Source organism: Mesoplodon mirus (genome assembly GCF_964341445.2).
Source record: "Mesoplodon mirus genome assembly, chromosome: X".
NCBI classification, from domain to species: domain Eukaryota; kingdom Metazoa; phylum Chordata; class Mammalia; order Artiodactyla; family Ziphiidae; genus Mesoplodon; species Mesoplodon mirus.
Window position 1 is genome coordinate 68,612,283 of NC_138981.1, and position 20,294 is coordinate 68,632,576.

Sequence of the window (20,294 nt, forward strand, 5' to 3'; positions counted from 1 at the left end):
TTGATACAGCCACTATGAAGAACAGTCTGGAAGTTCGTAAAACAACTAAAAATAGAACTACCATACTACCCAGCAATCCCACTACTGGGCATATACCCTGAGAAACCATAATTTGAAAAGTGTCATGCACCACAATATTAATTGCAGCTCTATTTACCATAGCCAGGACATGGAAGCAACCTAAGTGTCCATCAACAGATGAATGGATAAAGAAAATGTGGCACATATATATAATGGAATATTACTCATCCATATAAAGAAATGAAATTGAGTTATTTGTAGTGAGGTGGATAGACTTAGAGAGGGTCATACATAGTGAAGTAAGTCAGAAAGAGAAAAACAAGTACTGCATGCTAACATATATATATATGGAATCTAAAAAGAAGAAAAAACTGGTTCTGAAGAATGTAGGGGCAGGACAGGAATAAAGACACAGACATAGAGAATTGATTTGAGGACACAGGGAGGGGGAAGGGTAAGTTGGGATGAAGTGAGAGAGTGACATGGACATATATACACTACCAAATGTAAAATAGATAGCTAGTGAGAAGCAGCTGCATAGCACAGGGAGATCAGCTCGGTGCTCTGTGTCCACCTACAGGTATGGGATAGGGAAGGTGGAGGGTGATGCAGGAGGGCGGAGATATGGGGATATATATATATATATGTGTATGGCTGATTCATTTCATTGTAAAGCAGAAACTAACAAAACACTGTAAAGCAATTATACTTCAACATAATTCTTAAAATATATATATATATATTTATATATATATCAATATATATATTGATCATATATATATATATATATATGATCAATGTGGAAGAACAACAACAACAAAAATGACACATGCATCCCAGTGTTCATTGCAGCACTATTTACAATAGTTAATACATGGGATCAAACTAAATATCTAAAAACGGAGGAATGAATAAAGAAAATGTGGTCCATATATGCAATGGAATATTACCTAGCCATAAAAAGGAACAAAATTTGTTCATTTGTAGAGACGTGGATGGACTAAGCAAGTATGATACAGGATGAAATAAGTCAGAAAGAGAAAAAAAAGTCATATATTTATGCATATATGTGGAATATAAAAAAACTGGTATAGATGATCTTATTTGAAAAGCAGAAATAGAGACACAGACACAGAGATCAAATGTATCTGTTTCAAGGGGGAAGGAAGGGTGAGATAAATGGGGTGATGGGGATTAACGTATATACACTATTGATACTATATATAAAATAGTTAACTAATGAGAACCTACGGTATTGCACAGGGAACTCTACTCAGTGCTCTGCAGTTACCTAAATGAGAAGGAAATCTAAAAAGAGGGTATATAAGTCTATGTATAGATTATTAACTTTGTTGTACTGTAGAAACTAACACAATATTGTAAAGCAACTATACTCCAATAAAAATTAAAAGAAAGGAAAGAAACAAAGGGTTAAAATGAACTTTTCTATAATGCACCATTTCAGGTCAGACAGCTCCACATTACCCAAACATATGAAGTCAAGCACACATTATGATATATTGTATATTTGAATGAAGATATTAGTATGGAGAGATTAAACACATCCTGCACTATGCACTGCTTTATCATTAATTGAAATTTCTCACTTATGCTCTGCAGAATTATGTGTTTTTACATTGATTTTATTGATTATTTTTTCCTGAACCTAATGAACATCTTTGCAAATGAAGGCAGTATTGATGCTGCTATAAAATTGTCCCCCTGCAGAAAAAAATCCTTCGGGTACAGTCATATGGTAAATTTATGTTTAGCCATTTAATTAACTGTCAAACTGTTTTACAAAAATGGCTGCTTCATTTCACATTTCCACATACTATGTAAAATAATCTCAATTTCTCCACAACCTCATAAACACTTCTTGCTGTTTGTCATTTTGTTTATAATCATATTCTAATGGGTATGAAGTGGTGTACATTTGTATTTCCCTAATGAGTAAAGATGAGTTTCTTTTTATGTGCTTATTGGGTATTCAAATATTATCATCAATGGAAAACTATTAAAATGTTTGATCAGTTTTGAAAAAGAAAAAAAAATAAAGCAGTATGATACTGGAACAAAAACCAGAAATATAGTTCAATGGAACAGGATAGAAAGCCCAGGAATAATCCCACACACTTATGGTCATTTAATTTACAACAAAGGAGGCCAGACTATGCAGGGGAGAAAAAAACATTCTCTTCAATAAGTGGTGGTGGGAAAACTGGACAACTACATGTAAAAAATGAAATTAGATCATTGTTTAACACCATACACAAAAATAAAATCAAAATGGATTAAATACATAAATGTAGGACTGGATACTATAAAACTCATAGAGGAAAACATAGGCAGAACACTTTTTGACATAAATGGCAGCAATATCTTTTTCGATCCCTCTCCTAGAATAAGGAAATAAAAACAAAAATAAACAAATGGGACCTAATCAAACTCAAAGGCTTTTGCACAGCAAAGGAAACCATAAACAAAGAAAAAAAGACAATCCATAGAATGGAAGAAATATTTGCAAACAATACGACTGACAAGGGATTAGTTTCCAAAATTTACCAACAGCTCATTGGTTCAATATCAAAACAAACAAACAAACAAAAAATAGGCAGAAGACCTAAATAGATATTTCTCCAAAGAAGACATACAGATGGCCAAAAGGCACAAGAAAAGTTGCTTAACATCACTGATTATTAGAGAAATGCAAATCAAATCTACAATGAGATATCACCTCAAACCAGTCAGAATTGCCATCAGCAAAATTTTTACAAACAATAAATGCTGCAGAGAGTGTGGAGAAAAGGGAAATCTCCTACAGTGTTGGAGGAACGTAAATTTACACTGTTGGAATGTAAATTGGTATAGCCACTATGGATAACAGTGTGGAGGTTCCTTAAGAATATAAAAATACAGCTAACATATGATCCAGCAATCCCTTTCCTGGGTATATATAAAAGGAAACATAGTTTGAAAGTATACATGCACCCCAATGTTCACTGCAGTGCTTTTGACAATAGGCATGGAAGAATCTATATGTTCGTCGATGGAGGGATTGATAAAGAATATGTTATACGTATCAAATATTATTCAACAATTATAAAAGAATGAAATGAGCTTCCATGGTTGCACAGTGGTTAAGAATCTGCCTGGCAATGCAGGAGACACTGGTTCAAGCCCTGGTCTGGGAAGATCCCACATGCAATGGAGCAAGTAAGCCCCTGCACCACAACTACTGAGCCTGCACTCTAGGGACCACAGGCTACAACTACTGAGCCTGAGTGCCACAATTATTGAAGCCCACATGCCTAGAGCCTGTGCTCCACAACAAGAGGAGCCACCACAATTAGAAGCCTGCAAACCACAATGAAGAATAACCCCCACTCACCGCAACTAGTAAAGCCCATGCACAGCAACAAAGACCCAATGCAGCCAAACATAAATAAATAAATAAATAAATAAATAATTTATTTATTTATTAAAAAAGAGAAAAAGAGAATGAAATAATGCCATTTGAAGCAACATGGATGGACCTGGAAATTATCATACTAAGTGAAATAAGTCAGACAGAGAAAGACAAATATCATATGATATCGCTTATATGCAGAATCTTAAATAAAGATATAAATGAACTTACATACAAAACAGAAACAGACTCACAGACTTATAGAAGGAATTTATGGTTACCAGGGGGAAAGTTGGTGGGGAGTCATAGATTGGGAGTTTGAGATTGACATGTACACACTGCTATATTTAAAATAGATAAGCAACAACTACCTACTGTATGGCACAGGGAACTCTGCTTAATAGTCTGTAATAACCTAAATGGAAAAATAATAGGTACATGTACATGTATAACTGAGTCACTTTGCTGTTCTCCTGAAACTAACACAACATTGTTAATCAACTATACTCCAATAAATAAAATAAAAATTTAAAAATTGGATTGAAGACCTAATATATTTATTAGGTCATAATATATTTAGACCTGTGATCATAAGTCTTAGAAGAGAACATAGGCAGAATACTCTTTGACATAAATTGTAGCAATATTTTTATGTATTTGTCTCAAGATAAAAGAAACAAAAGCAAAAATGAACAAATGGGAACTAATTAAACTTAAAACTTTTGCACAGCAAAGGAAACAAACACAGACAAAATGAAAAAAAAATAAAATCTTTCTGAATGGGAGAAAATATTTGCAAATGATATGACTGATGAGAAGTTTTCTTAAGTAAATTTTATTAGAGTATATTTGATTTACAATGTTGTGTTAGTTTCTGCTATACATCAAAGTGAATCACTTATATATATACATATATCCACTCTTTTTTAGATTATTTTCCCATATAGTTCATTACTGATTATTGAGTAGAGTTCCCTGTGCTATACAGTAGGTCCTAATGAGAAGTTAATATCCATAATATATAAAAAGCTTATGCAACTCAATATCAAAAAAATTTAAAGCCATATTTTAAAATGTGCTGAAGACATGAATAGACTATTTTCCAAAGAAGATATATATATACTGCAAACTTGAACACATTTAGTAAATGAAATATTTTTCAGACTATGCCTCTGGTCACCATACAGCTGAAGTATACAATGCTCAGGCAAAAGCCTGAGGTCCTTGGGGTTACTTAATTTTGAAGTGGACGCAAGACCATTGTTTGCTTATTAATTCTTTTAGACCTTCAGCAAACAGCTGGGAGATGCTGCCACAGAAGATGTTCTTTATCTGTTTTTAAAAATCTGTGATATCTGTTTTAACTAGCCTACTTTTTATGTAAAAGAGATCAAGTTTAAGGATGGAGAAATGATCTGAGGTCAGCATTTCATAGGGAAATTTATTTTAATTCAGGGATGACTTGTTAAGAAATCCCTCGTTTACTAGCTCACAGAAAATTAAGTGGTTTTGGGGTTTAGAACAGAAATTTAAGTTGTAAATGATCTCAGAAATTATAGAACGTGCAGAAGCCACTTTCAAGAAAATGTGTGGCCAAAATGGTGCTTTCCAGCAACCAACCCAAAATAGCACAAGACGAAAGCTGCTCCTTTATATATTTCTTCTTATGCCCTTTTCCCTCTGAAGAGTACTTCATTTTATTTTTTCAGGTCCCTCATTTTGATTCAGAACCAGCTCTTTGTTTAAGGGTTTATGTAGATAAACCTCAATTTTGTCAATCTCAATTTTGTCTAAGAAGTAAGATCAACTTCTAATTGTCAATGTTAAATCCCACTCTCTGCTTTCTCCTGCAGTATTATCAAGATGACTGCACCAGGTTATGTCCCACTCTGGGTCAGACATTCTCAGTAAACCGAGTAAGTAACTGTCCCTGCACTTGCTTCATGTTATGGTGTTAAATGCTGGAGAGAACAGAGGGGAATCCCAGATTGTCATTGTCATTTTCTCTGGCTTTTTCTACCCAGTTCTGTGAGACATCTGGTGTCCTCCTGGTATAACCTAGGACTCCTGTGTTCAGCCTTTGACTCGAGCAAAATTAATCCACATGGTCACATTTCCATAACCATTTGAATGAGATCTGAAGGCTTCTCCACGCAGCAAGATCTAACACTGCAAGTGTAAATGAAATTGGTACCTTTGTCACTAATTGGTAAACAATATGCTGAAGCCAGAGAAAAAACTCAGATGCCTTGGGAGAGACAGACAGGAAATGTACATCAACAGAACAGGCCTGCATGGGACAGGAGAGAAGAGTGGGGACTAAGGGGAACTTACAATGTGACCTCACCTAAAGTCACCAAATTTAAAAACAAATTTTAAGGTGTTGAATAAGACTAGGGAAAAATAAAAACAAACACCTGCCATCTAAATGTGTTTGCAAGACCACTAGAATAAAACCTCTAGGTGGTGGTTCAAACTAGATTGGGGAAAAAGATACTTAAAATTTCAGATATTGTCTGTATGAAGGTCTTCACAGATAACCAAATCTCAGACCAGTGAACTGGTGACTAACTACTAGTTAGCCTCAGGAAAGATGGCTTAATGACTCCTCTTACTTTGGATGGTACCCAAGCTTCTGATACTACATTAGATGCTGAATTCAAAGGATTACATTTTAATTCCAGCATATATTTATTAAAACTACTTTTCTGAGAAACATATTTATGTGTGTTATATACAAGAACACTTCTTAACATTAAAAAATTTGAACTTTAAAAAATATGTAAAATGTTCAAGAAATGTAAACAGGAGTTTTCATCTCGCTTTCCTTATGGTTACGTAAGCACCTTGAATATCAACACAGATCACAGACAGGCCCATTTACATTCACAAGAATTCTCAATCCCATTTACCATCACATCAAAAAAGAATAAAATATCTAGGAATAAACTTACCTAAGGAGGCAAAAGACCTGTACTCCGAAAACTATAATATGTTGATGTAAGAAATCCAAGATGACCCAAAGAAGAATTCTCTAAATAAGAAAAAAAAATCAAAAATTGTTTCCAAAATTAAAATGTTACTTTTTGGCAGCTGAAGTAATATTTGTAACTAGAAATACTGAAGGATAATATGCATTACATATAGGTAAATTGTCCACATAGTTGAAGCTTTTTTTTCTTAAGAAGCAACTTTAAAATGTTCATAATCTAATATTTCCAGTAGACACTTTTCTACAGGTTTCTGCGTTTTTCTGTTTGAAGATAAGGACATGAAATTAGATTTTTTTGATGACTCACATTCACATTATAAACATATGTAATTCTCCAGCATTTCTTGCAAAGTTTTTTTTTTTTTTTGAGTGGGGGACGGGGTGGATCTAGTTGCCTAGAAGCAAACTTCCATCTGTGTTAGCTATTCATGAAGAGGATGTGTTCAGGGATTTACTTTTTTAACTTTTTATTTTATATTAGAAACTGAAATTAAAAACACAATGCCATACACAATTGATCCGCAGAAAATTAAATACTTAGGTATGCACTCAACAAAGCATCTATAGGATTTGTATGCTTAAAAATCAAAATGCTGATGAATGAAATCAAGGAAGACCTAAATAAGTGGAGAGGCATACCGTGTTCATGAATTGGAAGATTCAACATAGCAATGATGCAGTTCTTCTCCAATTGATCTATATGTTGAGTGCAGTTCCTATGGAAAACCTCCTGGGATGTTCATAGACATAGACCAGCTTATTTTAAAATGTAAATGGACAAGCACAGACCTTAAAATGACTAAATCATGAAAAAAGAATATAATGAAAGGAATTACTTGTTTGATATGCAGTCTTACTATATAGCCCAGTCATCAAGAAATAATGGTATTGGTGGAGGGATCGGCTTATAGAGCAATGGAACAAAAATAGACTCACACAAATATAGAAGAAACATACCTCAACATAATGAAGCCCATATATGACATACTCAGAGCTAACTTTATACTCAATGGAGAAAAATTGAAAATGGTTCCACTAAGATGAGGAATAAGACAAGGATGCCCACACTTTCCACTCTTATTCAACATACTACTGGAAGCCTAGCTAGAGCTATCAGGAAAGACAAAGAAATAAAAGGTATCCAAACCAGAAAGGTGAGAGTAAAATTGTTATTTGCTTATATGATTTTATGTATAGAAAATCACAAAGGCTAAAAAAAAGCTGTTGGAACTAATCAACACATTTAGTAAAGTTGCAGGATATAAAATCAATGTACAGAAAAAAATCAATGTACAGAAAACAGTTGCATTTCTATACACTAATATTTAAACATCTGAAGAAGAAATAAATAAAATGATCCTATTCAAAGATGCAAGAGGGAAGAGACATAGGGATATATGTATATGTATAACTGATTCATTTTGTTATAAAGCAGAAACTAACACACCATTGTAAAACAATTATACTTCAATAAAGATGTTAAAAAAAAAAGACTCTTACATCCAGAACAAGTCAGAAATGATTACATTTGAAAGTTTTTATTGCATTCCTTGGGGATTTTGGTCTTGTTTGAATTAAATAAAAATGTACATTTTCATATTAAAAATAACATTAAAAACGATAAAATACCTGGAAATAAATATAAACAAGTAAGTGAAAGGTATGTACAATGTAAAATACAAGACTATGTTAAAATAAATTGAAGAAGACACAACCAATTGGAAAGACATCACATATTCATGGATTTAAAGAATTAATATTGTTAAAATACCCATATGACACAAAACCATCTATGGATTCAATGCAATCCCTATCAAAATTCCAATGGCATTCTTCACGGAAGTAGGAGAAATAATCTTAAAATTTCTATGGACCCACAAATCACCTCAAATAGGCAAAGCAATCCTGAGAAAAAAGAACAAAGCAGGAGTAATCACACTTCCCAATTTCAAACCATACTACAAAACTATAATAATTTAAATAATATAGTACTGGCATAAAAATAGTCATGCAGAACAGAATAGAGAAACAAAAATTAAGTCCCCCCATATACAGTCAATTGCTATTTGATAAAGGGGCCAGGAATATCCAGGGGAAAGGGTAATATCTTCAACAAATGGTACTGAGAAAACTTGATAACCACATGTAGAAAAATAAAACTGGACCCATATCTTACAGCACTCACAACAATACATTCAAAATGGATCAAAGCCTTAAACATAAAACTTGAAATCATAAAACTCACAGAAGAAAACATAGGGAAGACGCCCCTCGACACTGATCTTGTCAATGATTTTTTTGGATATGACAATATAAGCACAAATATCGAAATAAAAACACCAGTAAGTGGGACTACATCAAAGTTAGAAGCTTCTGCACAGCAAAAGAGACAATCAACAAAATGAACAAGCATTCTACAGAAAAGGAGAAAGTTTTAGAGACCACATATTGTTAATGGGTTAATATTCAAAACATATAAAGAACTCCTAAAACTTAATAACAACCCCCCCAAATCCAATTTAAAATGGGCAGAGGAACTAGATTTTTTTCCAAAGAAGACATCCAAATGGCCAACAGGTATATGACAAGGTGCTGAGCATTATTGATCATTAAAGAAATGCAACTCAAAACGAGGATGAGATATTACTTCACACCTGTAAGACTGGCAACATCAAGAAAACAAGAGATAATAAGTGTGGAGGAGGATGCGGTGAAAAGCTAACCCTTGTGCATTGTTGGTGAGATTGTAAACTGGTTCAGCCACTATGAGGAACAGTATGGAGATTCCTCAAAAATTAAAAATATATCTACCATATGATCCAACAATCCTACTTCTGGGTACATATAAACAAAGGAAATGAGAACCAGTTACCAAAGAGACATATGCAATTCCATGTTTTTTGCAGCATTATTCACAGTAGCCAAGGTATTGGAACAACGTAATTGTCTACCAATAAATGAATGAACAAGGAAAATGTGGTTTATACATACAACGAAAACTATTCATCCATGAGAAAAAGGGATATTCTGCTATTTACAAGAACATGGATAGAACTTGGGGACATTATACTAACTGAGATAAGTCAGACAGTGAAAGACAAATACCATATGATATCTCTTATATGTTAAAGTAAAGAAATTGTAATTATACAAACAGTTAGTAAAATGATGGTTACCATTGTCTGGGGGTGGGAGAATGGAATAGATATGCTTAAGGCTACATACTTGCAACTAGTAGATAAATAAGACCTGGAGACCTAATACACAGTACAATGATTATAGACAACAAAGCTGTATTATAAACAGTTTTATAGATCTTAATTTTTCTCAATGCTAGAAGAAATTATAACTTTCTGACATGGTAGAGTTAACAAACATCACAATGGTAATTATATTGCAATATAAATCTATCAAATCAATATATTGTACACAATAAACTTATACAATATTATATGTCAAATATATCACAATTAAAATGTAGCAAGAAGGGGGCAAATTAATATTTATTTCAGTAAATATGATTTTTAAAAATTAAAATAAAGTACTGAAAAATGTTGGTCCTTTTTATTTTATTTTATTTATTTATTTATTTATTTTTTTGTGGTACGCGGGCCTCTCACTGTTGTGGCCTCTCCGTTGCGGAGCACAGGCTCCGGATGCACAGGCTCAGTGGCCATGGCTCACGGGCCCAGCTGCTCTGCGGGATGTGGGATCTTCCCAGACCGGGGCACGAACCTGTGTCCCCTGCATCAGCAGGCAGACTCTCAACCACTGCGCCACCAGGGAAGCCCTGTTGGTCCTTTTTAAAACATAAAGGTCCCTCTTTTCACACAGTTTTACTTTAAAAAATTCAACACACTTTGCATTCACATTAACAGACACAGGATAAATGGGGTCTTCCAATGTTCCATGAATAAAATATTTTCAAGACAAATAATGTAGTTGGTCTGGTTTATTTGAGAGTCATGTACTTTTTTAATGAGCCCCACTTATGCAATGAGATGACTAAAATTGCTGTTCTATTAAAAGTAATTTCTGGATATGGCTATTTTTCCAATTGTGATGTTTCTTTGGTGCCTCTCTCCTTGATCATATATAAACTTTGATTTTTTGATTTTTTTTGATTTTTTGATTTTTTGATTTCCCATAAAATATAGACCAATTTTTCCTCCTTGATATAACTGCAGAATTTAAGGTAAAAGTATAAATAAATACATTAATTAAAACATGGAAATATGTCTTGAACCTAAGAGCATTGTGTTCAATCATTAAATACACAGAAACAGCAAATTGCATAGAAAAAAAATAAGAATTAAGCAGAAGTTTTTGTAAAATATTAGATTATTTTCTACTTACATCAGCCACAAATGGCATCAGGCAAGGTACTTTTCAGACAGATATTATGAGCACCACTTACCAAGATAGGTGTTGAAGAACTGCTGAATAAGTCAGGGGCCCTCAAGGTCCAAAGTAATGAATATAGCAGTTAAGTGGGCTCACCCTGGATTTTATAAGCCAATAGGTATTGTAAAATTGGAAAGGGAATACATATATTACTTCCAATTAGCAAAGTCTCCATTTAAAATAATGCTGACATTTCTTTAAATATAAATGTGAGGGTGTAAAATTAAAACATATTTTAAAAGAAATTATTTCTCTATTCAGCCCAGTGGAAAATAAACCTGTCTCATTTTTTTTATTTTTACATATAAAATAATAGTTTGATTGCTTACTGTTTAATATTGCTGATTTTTAAAAATCTTTATACTTTGGAAAACTTTTACTCATATACACACCTATAGTAATTTTGAAAGAACAAACAAAATGAAAAAGGGGCATTCTGTTTTTATGCAAATCCACTCAGCTATATAGGAAATCTATTCTAGTTCTATGATTTGAGGATATGCACAAACACACACACACAAAAAAATCAAGTGGAGATATGATAAAAACTAAAAGACTGACAAGAACATGCAAATAAAAATTTATCACTGGAAACTGAACTCATTGTCATCAAAAGAATTAGATGGCAGAAGAAAACAAAGGCATTTAGCTGACAAAAGCAACTATGGCAGGATGGCTTTAAAATCCCTAATTTCTTATGTCACAAAGAGAATTTAAATTAAACACCTCTTGGGAATGTTTGTTTTATAAATTTATAAGTCCCAAAGCAGCATATATTAGTTTAAAAAATCAGTTATAGTATTCATTGACCAAAACATCACATATTTATTTATTTAACAATATTCTGTCCCTTACAAGGTAACTTGTAGGTATATATGTGCAATGTCATTACTAATCATAAAGGGGAAAGGGTCCAGAAAAGCAAATTCATTTTTATACATGTTTGTATAACTACAGTGAGTTTAAATGTAAGGATCAAACTCTATGTGATCGTCTGTCTGTCTGTATGTGTGTATATGTATGTGTATACTCATGTACACACACACATACATACATACATACATACATACAGAGGAAGGGAGAACACGTGGAGTTTGGTGTTTTGTTTTCTGACACTTATGATAGTTCAATATATTTTTTAAAACAGCTGTAAATGAAAGCTGAGCATTCATTTCTGCACCTGAGTTTAATTTTCTTTCTTCAAAGGTTTCATAGAGAGGTTGTTCTCTTATAAATGGATCACCCATATGGCTCTGGTTTAACTAGTCTATGAGGTGCTTACTGTAGAATGTGTACCCTGCCTCTTTGAAATTCTAGCCCACTTCCCTGGTGTTTGGAGAGGTGTTAAACGTCCTGAGGAATCTCATATTATTAACTTATATGTGTATATGTGATAATGTGTGTTTGTGTGTGTGTGTACATGTGTGTGTGTTTGTAATATGTTTTTATGCTGTGGGGGTGGGAGAAAGATAGTAGAAACAGAAAAGTTTGTATTTTGCATATTCCATACTTTTATGTGGCTGGTATTATCTAAATATTCTATATGAAATTAGCCCCATAGGTGTTTTCTGTACTCCTAGGACAAAATTACTGTTTATATCATCTTCATCATCATCATTACCATTATTACTGTACCTAACATTTATTAAGTAACTAATTATGTGTCAAGTGCTTTAAGTTGACTATTTTCTTTAATACAAAAACATGCTAATGAGTGAAATACTATTACAGTCTTCACTTAACAGATGAGGAAATAGATTAGACCTGGGATGGCTAGGCAACTTATTATAAGCCATAGAGCTAATAATTTGTGGAACTAGGATTCATACTCAGGTCTGTCTCACAGGAGAGCCCGTACTCATACCCCTTCTCCTATACATTGTAACCAGTTTTACATATGCAGAGGACAATGAGCTTTTCTCATCTATGTCAGTATGATAGCTAAATAAATATTTAGCAGTTAAATAAATATTGAATAAATGGCAGACTGAAAAAAAATTGTTTTTTTAATGGGGAAGTTCTACTGAATTATTTGCCAGTCATCTTTTTTGGGGAAGGGGGTTAATGTGAGAAAATAGAGCTACTGTTCCCAAGTAAGTCTTAGGAAATTTTGAAAGCTGTATTAATGTACTGAGTGCATAGTTTCTAAAATGCTTTATCAAATTTCAGTTGGAGTAACTTACACTTTAGCAAAAAAATATACAATATATATATTTGATTCTATTTCCCAATCACTGTGCTCCCCTGTGTCATCGTGTACGCCATCAACTACTTTTGTGTGCACTTGAATACCTAAACCATGTTTTTTATACTATTCAGAACAATCTCAGGGAATAGAAACTTACTTTGATATTTCCTTTTAGAAAATAGAGACCAGAAGAAGCTGAAATGGCAGCTTAATTTCTCTAGAATGTTTGATTTTTTTTTTTTTTTGGAGTACACGGACCTCTCACTGTTGTGTCCTCTCCCACTGCAGAGCACAGGCTCCGGGCACACAGGCTCAGTGGCCATGGCTCACGGGCCCAGGTGCTCCGTGGCATGTGAGATCTTCCCAGACCAGAGCACGAACCCGTGTTCCCTGCATCAGCAGGTGGACTCTCAACTACTGCACCACCAGTGAAGCCCCTGTTTGAATATTTTTAAATTTATTTTTTGAAAAGAGTTGTTTAAACTTGTTTAATTGCTTACATGTAACTGCCTTTCATTGATCAGTAATTTAATATATTTCTTGTGGTTTTAGCTATCAAAAATATAGATTTGTGAATCACATATTTCTAGCCCTGATTTCTGCCCTGGGTTTTAAGCTGTTGCCTGAATCTATGCACATGAGTATCCTTGTGATGCCTCAAACCTTATAAATTTTAAATTGAACCACTTATTTATCCTCTCTCAAACTTGATTTCTATTTCAAATTTTAGTTAATGACACCATCATTCTACCAACATTCCTCAGCTACACATCCTGTACATCATCAGCCTTTATAAATTTTTCATCCTAAATGTCCAAAAACTATTATCCTCCTCTCAGTACAAATTGACACTGCCCTATCTGGCCATCAACTACTCTAGACATTTTCAACACCCTCCTAGCTCGTCTCCTTTGCCTTCATTCTTGCCATCCTTAAACTCCTCTTCCTTTAGTGCAGTCGTAGTAAATCTCTGAAGTCAACGGAAAGCTTTAAGGAGAGTTACTTTTGTCTTTCAATCAGAAATACATTATGCTTTTTCATCTCAGGATCTATGTACACAATGTATCAATGTATCCTCTGCCTAAAATGTTCAACATTCACACACAAAACATCAGACTGCCAAGGTTCAAACACTGTGTGGCCCTTGGCAAGTTATTTAACTAACATTTTGGCATCTCAGATTCACCAGCATACAATGAGGACGTAGTAGTACCTAACTCAAAGGAGTTTTCTCACACTAGAATATAACACCTATTAATTAAGAATTTTGTCTTGTTAACTGCTATAACAACAGCTCCTACAACAGTGAACAACACTCATTTGGTACTCAATAAACACTTGATAAATGAAATAAATTTATAAATAATGGAAAAATCATTTAGAGAACTGTGTACACATACTAATACTCATAACATATTAATACTAATTTTGTGCATGATACATTAGTGTTATTATTATGTATGATGTACATAAAAGTTCAGATGTCACTGCCTCAGGGAACTGTACCCAAAGATTAGGTTAACACATGAAAGCATGATTTAAAATTCCCCCAAATTTGACATTAAATATAAAGAGAAAAAGTTGTATAATGTAGTCAGCTCAAAAAAGTAATATTAAATACTTACTATGCACTATGTTGCCAAATTCAAGGAAACAATTTGCAGTAAAAATTATTTCAGAGGATTGACATCAGTAAAATGTCAGTGTAAGCAGCTCCATGCTCCCATCTCCCCATAGAAATATTAAAAAACAAACAGAAACTCTAAGAAACAACTTGGTGAAAACTATGGGAAGCATTCAATAGTTTATAGCAAATAAGCAAGTAATGAAGCAAGAAAAAGTCAACTTAAAAATGGTAAGGGGCTTCCCTGGTGGTGCAGTGGATGAGAATCTGCCTGCCAATGCAGGGGATACAGGTTCGAGCCCTGGTCTGGTAAGATCCCATATGCCATGGAGCAACTGGCTCCGTGAGCCACAACTACTGAGTCTGCATGTCTGGAGCCTGTGTTCCACAACAAGAGAGACCACAAGGGTGAGAGGCCCATGCACCATGATGAAGAGTGGCCCCCACTAGCCACAACTAGAGAAAGCCCTCGCACAGAAATGAAGACCCAACACAACCAAAAATAAATTTATTAAAAAAATAAAAATGGTAAGAAAACTTCACTAAGTGCTTATTTTTCATTCATTTTTACTTACTTACTTTACTCCCTCTGGCTTGGTAGGAGTCTTAAGAGAGCAACCTGTACTCAAATTGTGGCAACCTGTACTCAAATGGTGGGATCCTAGTTACTAATTCTGGGGGAAGCAGAGAATAATTTATTTAAAAAAAATATTGGGTAGGCTTGTTCAAAACTGTCTGGAGGCCACCTGAAAAACTGAAAGCAGACATTCATCTCTCTTTTGCCAAACTCCAAAATCACTTAAATAAGAAAAGTGTTACATTGCTCAAAAACATGGTAATATGTTCAAACCATCTGCAGAAAACTGAGATAGGATTACACTCGTGACATACAGCAGCTCACCTAAATACTGGGCAGAAAAAATGGAGAAAAATGAAGCAAATTAAAACCATCAAGTATACAGGGAAATATAGAAAGGCGTGCTCATGCCCAGATCAACATGGAAGCTCAGAAAAATCTGAGAAGACCTAAAGTTTTCACCTTGGGCTGAACAATTTGCAAAACAAATAGAACATTACAACCTTCAATAATTAAAAAAAAAATAATAATAATAAATGAAACCCAGGTAACAAGAGAATTTGACTTTCAGTGTTACCACATTGTAATATTTAAATGTTCAATTATTAACAAAAATATATAAGGAAAACAAAGAAATAGGAAAGTATTTGTTATTTAGAAAATGAAAGAAAACTAATTGACATAAATCATCCCTGAGGAAGCCCAGGCACTGGACTTTGTAGATGAAGATTGTCCACCAAGTGTCTTTATCCCTCAAAGAGCTAAAGGCAAACAAGGACAAAGACCTAAAGGAAACCAGGAAATAATTATGTATGAGCAAAATTAGAATATTAATAAAGGAATACAAATTACAAAAATAAACCAAATAGACATTCCTGAGCTAAAAATTATAGTAACAGAAAAAAAAATGTTACAGGAGTTCAACAGCAGATTTGAGCAGGAAAACGAATGAACATAATAGAAGATATGACAATTAAATTTATACAGCATGAGGAGCAAAACTTTTTTAAAAGTATGAAGAAACATGACAGAGCCTGTGGAACTCCGTCAACAGTCACTGCTGGAAGAAGACAAAGAGAAAGGATTAGAGGGAATATTCAAAAAAAAAAATAGTGTCCCAAAACTCAAATTTGAAAAGATGCAAATATAAACATGCAATAATGTCAACAAAGTCCATGTAAATTAAACTCAAAGAATTTCACAAGGAAAAAACATTATACTTAAACTGTTGAAAGCCAAAGGAAAAAAAATCTTGAAAGAAGCAAGAGGGAACACTTTATGTACAAGGGATCCTCAATGAGGTTAACATTTGATTTCCCGTCAGAAATCATGGAGTTTAGAAGGTAATATGATGACATATTTAAAGTGTTTCAAGAAGAAAACTGCAAATCAAAAATTCTATATTAGAAAAACTATTCTCAAAAGTGAACTAATACATCCCCAGATAAACAAAACTTGAAGGAGTTTGTAACTATTACATGTGACTTATAAGAGATCTAAATAGTGTCCTTCAGGTTGAAATAGAACAATAGATGGTAGCCAAAAAATGTATAAAGAAAAAAAATACAAGAGATCAATGAAACTAAAAGCTGATTCTTTGAAAATATATACAAAGTTGATAAATCTTTAGCCACACTCCTCAAGAACAAAAAAGAAAGGACTCAAATCAATAAAGTTAGAAATAAAAAAAGAAGTTACAACCAATACCACAGAAATACAAAGGACCATAAGAGACTACTGCAAGCAACTATATGTGAATAAAATGGACAAACTAGAAGAAATGGACATATTCTTAAAAAGGTACCATTTACAAAGACTTAACCAAAAAGAAATAGAAAATTTGAACAGACCAATTGCCAGTAATGAAATTGAATCAGTAACTAAAAATTGAACAAACAGGAGTCCAGAACAAGATGGCTTCAAAAGTGAATCCTACCAAACAGTTTGAGCAGAATTAACACCTATCCTTTCAAACGATTCATAAATATTGCATAGGAAGGAACATTTCCAAACTCATTCTATGAGGCCAGATTCACCCTGACATCCAAACCAGACAAAGATATCAGAGAAAACAAAATTATAGTCCAATATAACTTAAATGCAAAAATACTCAACAAAATATTAGCAAACTGAATCCAATGACACATTAAAATGATTATACATCTTAAGCAAGTGGGATTTATCCCAGGGATGTAAGGATTTTTCAGTATCCACAAATAAATCAGTGTGATATACCACATCAACAAATTTAATAAAAAGCATCTGATCATCTCAATACATGCAGAAAAATCTTTTTGACAAAATTCAACACACATTTATGATAAAAATCCTCCAGAAGGTGGACATAGAGGGAATTTACTCAACATAATAAAGGCCATATAGGACAATGTTACAGCTAACATCATACTAGAAGGTGAAAAGCTGAAAGCATTTCCTCTAAGATCAGGAACAAGACAAGGATGACCAGTCTTGCTGTGTTTATTCAACCTAGCTGTGGAAGTCCTAGCCATGGAAATCAGAGAAGAAAAAAAAAAGGAATCCAACTTGGAAAAGAAGAAGTAAAACTGTCACTGTTTGCAGGTGACATAGTACTACATAATGAAAACCCTAAAGATGCTATCAGAAAACTACTAGAGCTTATCAATGAATTTTCTAAAGTTGCAGGATACAAAATTAATACACAGAAATTTGTTGCATTTCTATACACTACAGAAAGCTATCAAGAAGAGAAATTAATGAAACAATGTCATTGACCACTGCATCAAAAAGAATAAATTACCTAGGAATAAACCTACCTAAGGAAATAAAAGAACTTTACTCAGAAAACTATAAGACACTGAAGAAAGAAATTGAAGAGGATACGAACAGATGAAAGGAGATAATGTGTTCTTAGATAAAATAATCAATATTATTAAAATGACCCTAAAACTCAAGGCAATCTACAGATTTAATTCAATCCCTACCAAATTACAAATGGCATTTTTCACAGAATTAGAGTAAATAATTTTAAATTGTGTATGGAAACAAAAAAGACTCAAATAGCCAAAATAAACTTGAGAAAGAACAAAGGTAGAAGAATAAAGCTCCCTGTGTTTAGACTATACTACCAAGCTACAGGAAACAAAACACAAAACACTATGGTTCTGGCACAAAACCAGAAAAATAGATCAATGGAACAGGATAGAAAATCCAGAAATAAACCCATACATTTATAGTCAATTAATCTATGACAAAGTTGGCAAAAATATACAATGGAGAAAAGACAGTCTCTTCAATCAGCGGTGCTGGGAACACTGGGCATCGACATGTAAAAGAATGAAATTTGAACATTCTCTAACCCAATATAAAAATAAATGTAAAATGGATTAAAGACCTAAATATAATACTGGATACCTTAATACTCCTAGAGGAAAACATAAGCAGAATACTCTGACATAAATCACAATAATATTTTTTTGGATCTGTCTCCTAGTGTAATGGAAAGAAAGCAAAGATAAACAAATGGGAGCTGATGAAACTTAAAAGCTTAAAAGACAACCTAAGGAACTGGAGAAAATATTTGTAAACAATGCAACTGACAAGGGATTAATTTTCAAAATATACAAAAAACTCATACAGCTCAATATCAAACAATCAAAAAATTGGCAGAAGACCTAAATAGAATTTTATCCAAGGAAGACATATGGATGGCCAAAAAGCACATGAAAAGATGCTCAGTGTCACTAATTATTAAAGAAATGCAAATCAAAACTACAGTGAGGTATAACCTCACACTGGTCAGAATGACCATCATCAAAATGTCTACAAATAATAAATGTTGGTGAGGTTGTGGAGAAAAAGGAATCCTCCTACACTGTTGGTGAGAATATAAATTGGTGCTCCCACTATGGAGAACAATATTCAGTTCCTTAAAAAAATACTGAAAATAAAGTTACCTTGCGATCCTGCAATCCAACATCTGTATACATTCCAAGAAAACTCTAATCTGTAAAGATTAATGCACCCCAATATTCATAGCAGCACTATTTACAATAGGCAAGATATAGAAGCCACCTAAATGTCCTTTGACAGAGGAATGAATTAAGAAGAAATGGTATATATACACAGTGGAATATTACTCAACAATAAAAATAATGAAATAATGCCATTTGAAGCAATATGGATGGACCTAGAGATTATCATACAAAGTGAAGTAAGTCAGACAGAGAAGGACAAATATATATCACTTGTATATGGAATCTTAAAAAGTGATGTACATAAAGTTATTTACAAAAGAGAAATAGACACAGACACAGAAAACAAACTTATGGTTATTAAAGGGGAAAGGGGAGGCAAGGGATAAATTAGGGATTTGGGATTAACAGATAAACGCTATGATATACAAAATAGATAAACAGCAAGCACCTACTGTATAGCAAAGGGAACTATATTTACTATATTTTAATCACCTGAAATGGAAAAGTATCTGAAAAAGAAGATATATATGATGTATGTATATGTATAACCAAATCACCTTGCTGTACACCTGAAACATTGTAAATCAACTATACTTTAATTTTAAAAAATCACCAAAAAATGAAAATCAGACAATTTAATCAATACACTGCATAAACAGAATGAAGAGAAAACATGGTTTTCTTGATGCAGAGAAACCTTTTGACAAAATTCAATATAATTTCATAATAAAATTTTTAACTAAATAGAAGGAGAATACATCAATATAATTAAGGACATATATGAGAAACCCAGAGCTAACATCACAGTCAATTGTGAAAGGCTGAGACATCTTTTTCTAGTATTAGGAAAAAGACAAGGATGTGTACTTTAGAATCATCTAAATGTAGTACTTTAAGTTCTTAATAGAGAATTTAGGCAAGAACAAGTAATAAGCGTGTCCAAATTGCAAAGAAAAAGATAAAATTATATTTATTTGTAGACAACATAATCTTATATGTAGAAAAATCTCAAGTTTATACAATTGTTAGAATAAACAATCTCATCAAATTTGCAGGAAATGAAATCAATACTCACATTAGTTATGCTTCTATATCAAACCGATAAAATATATAGGAATAAATT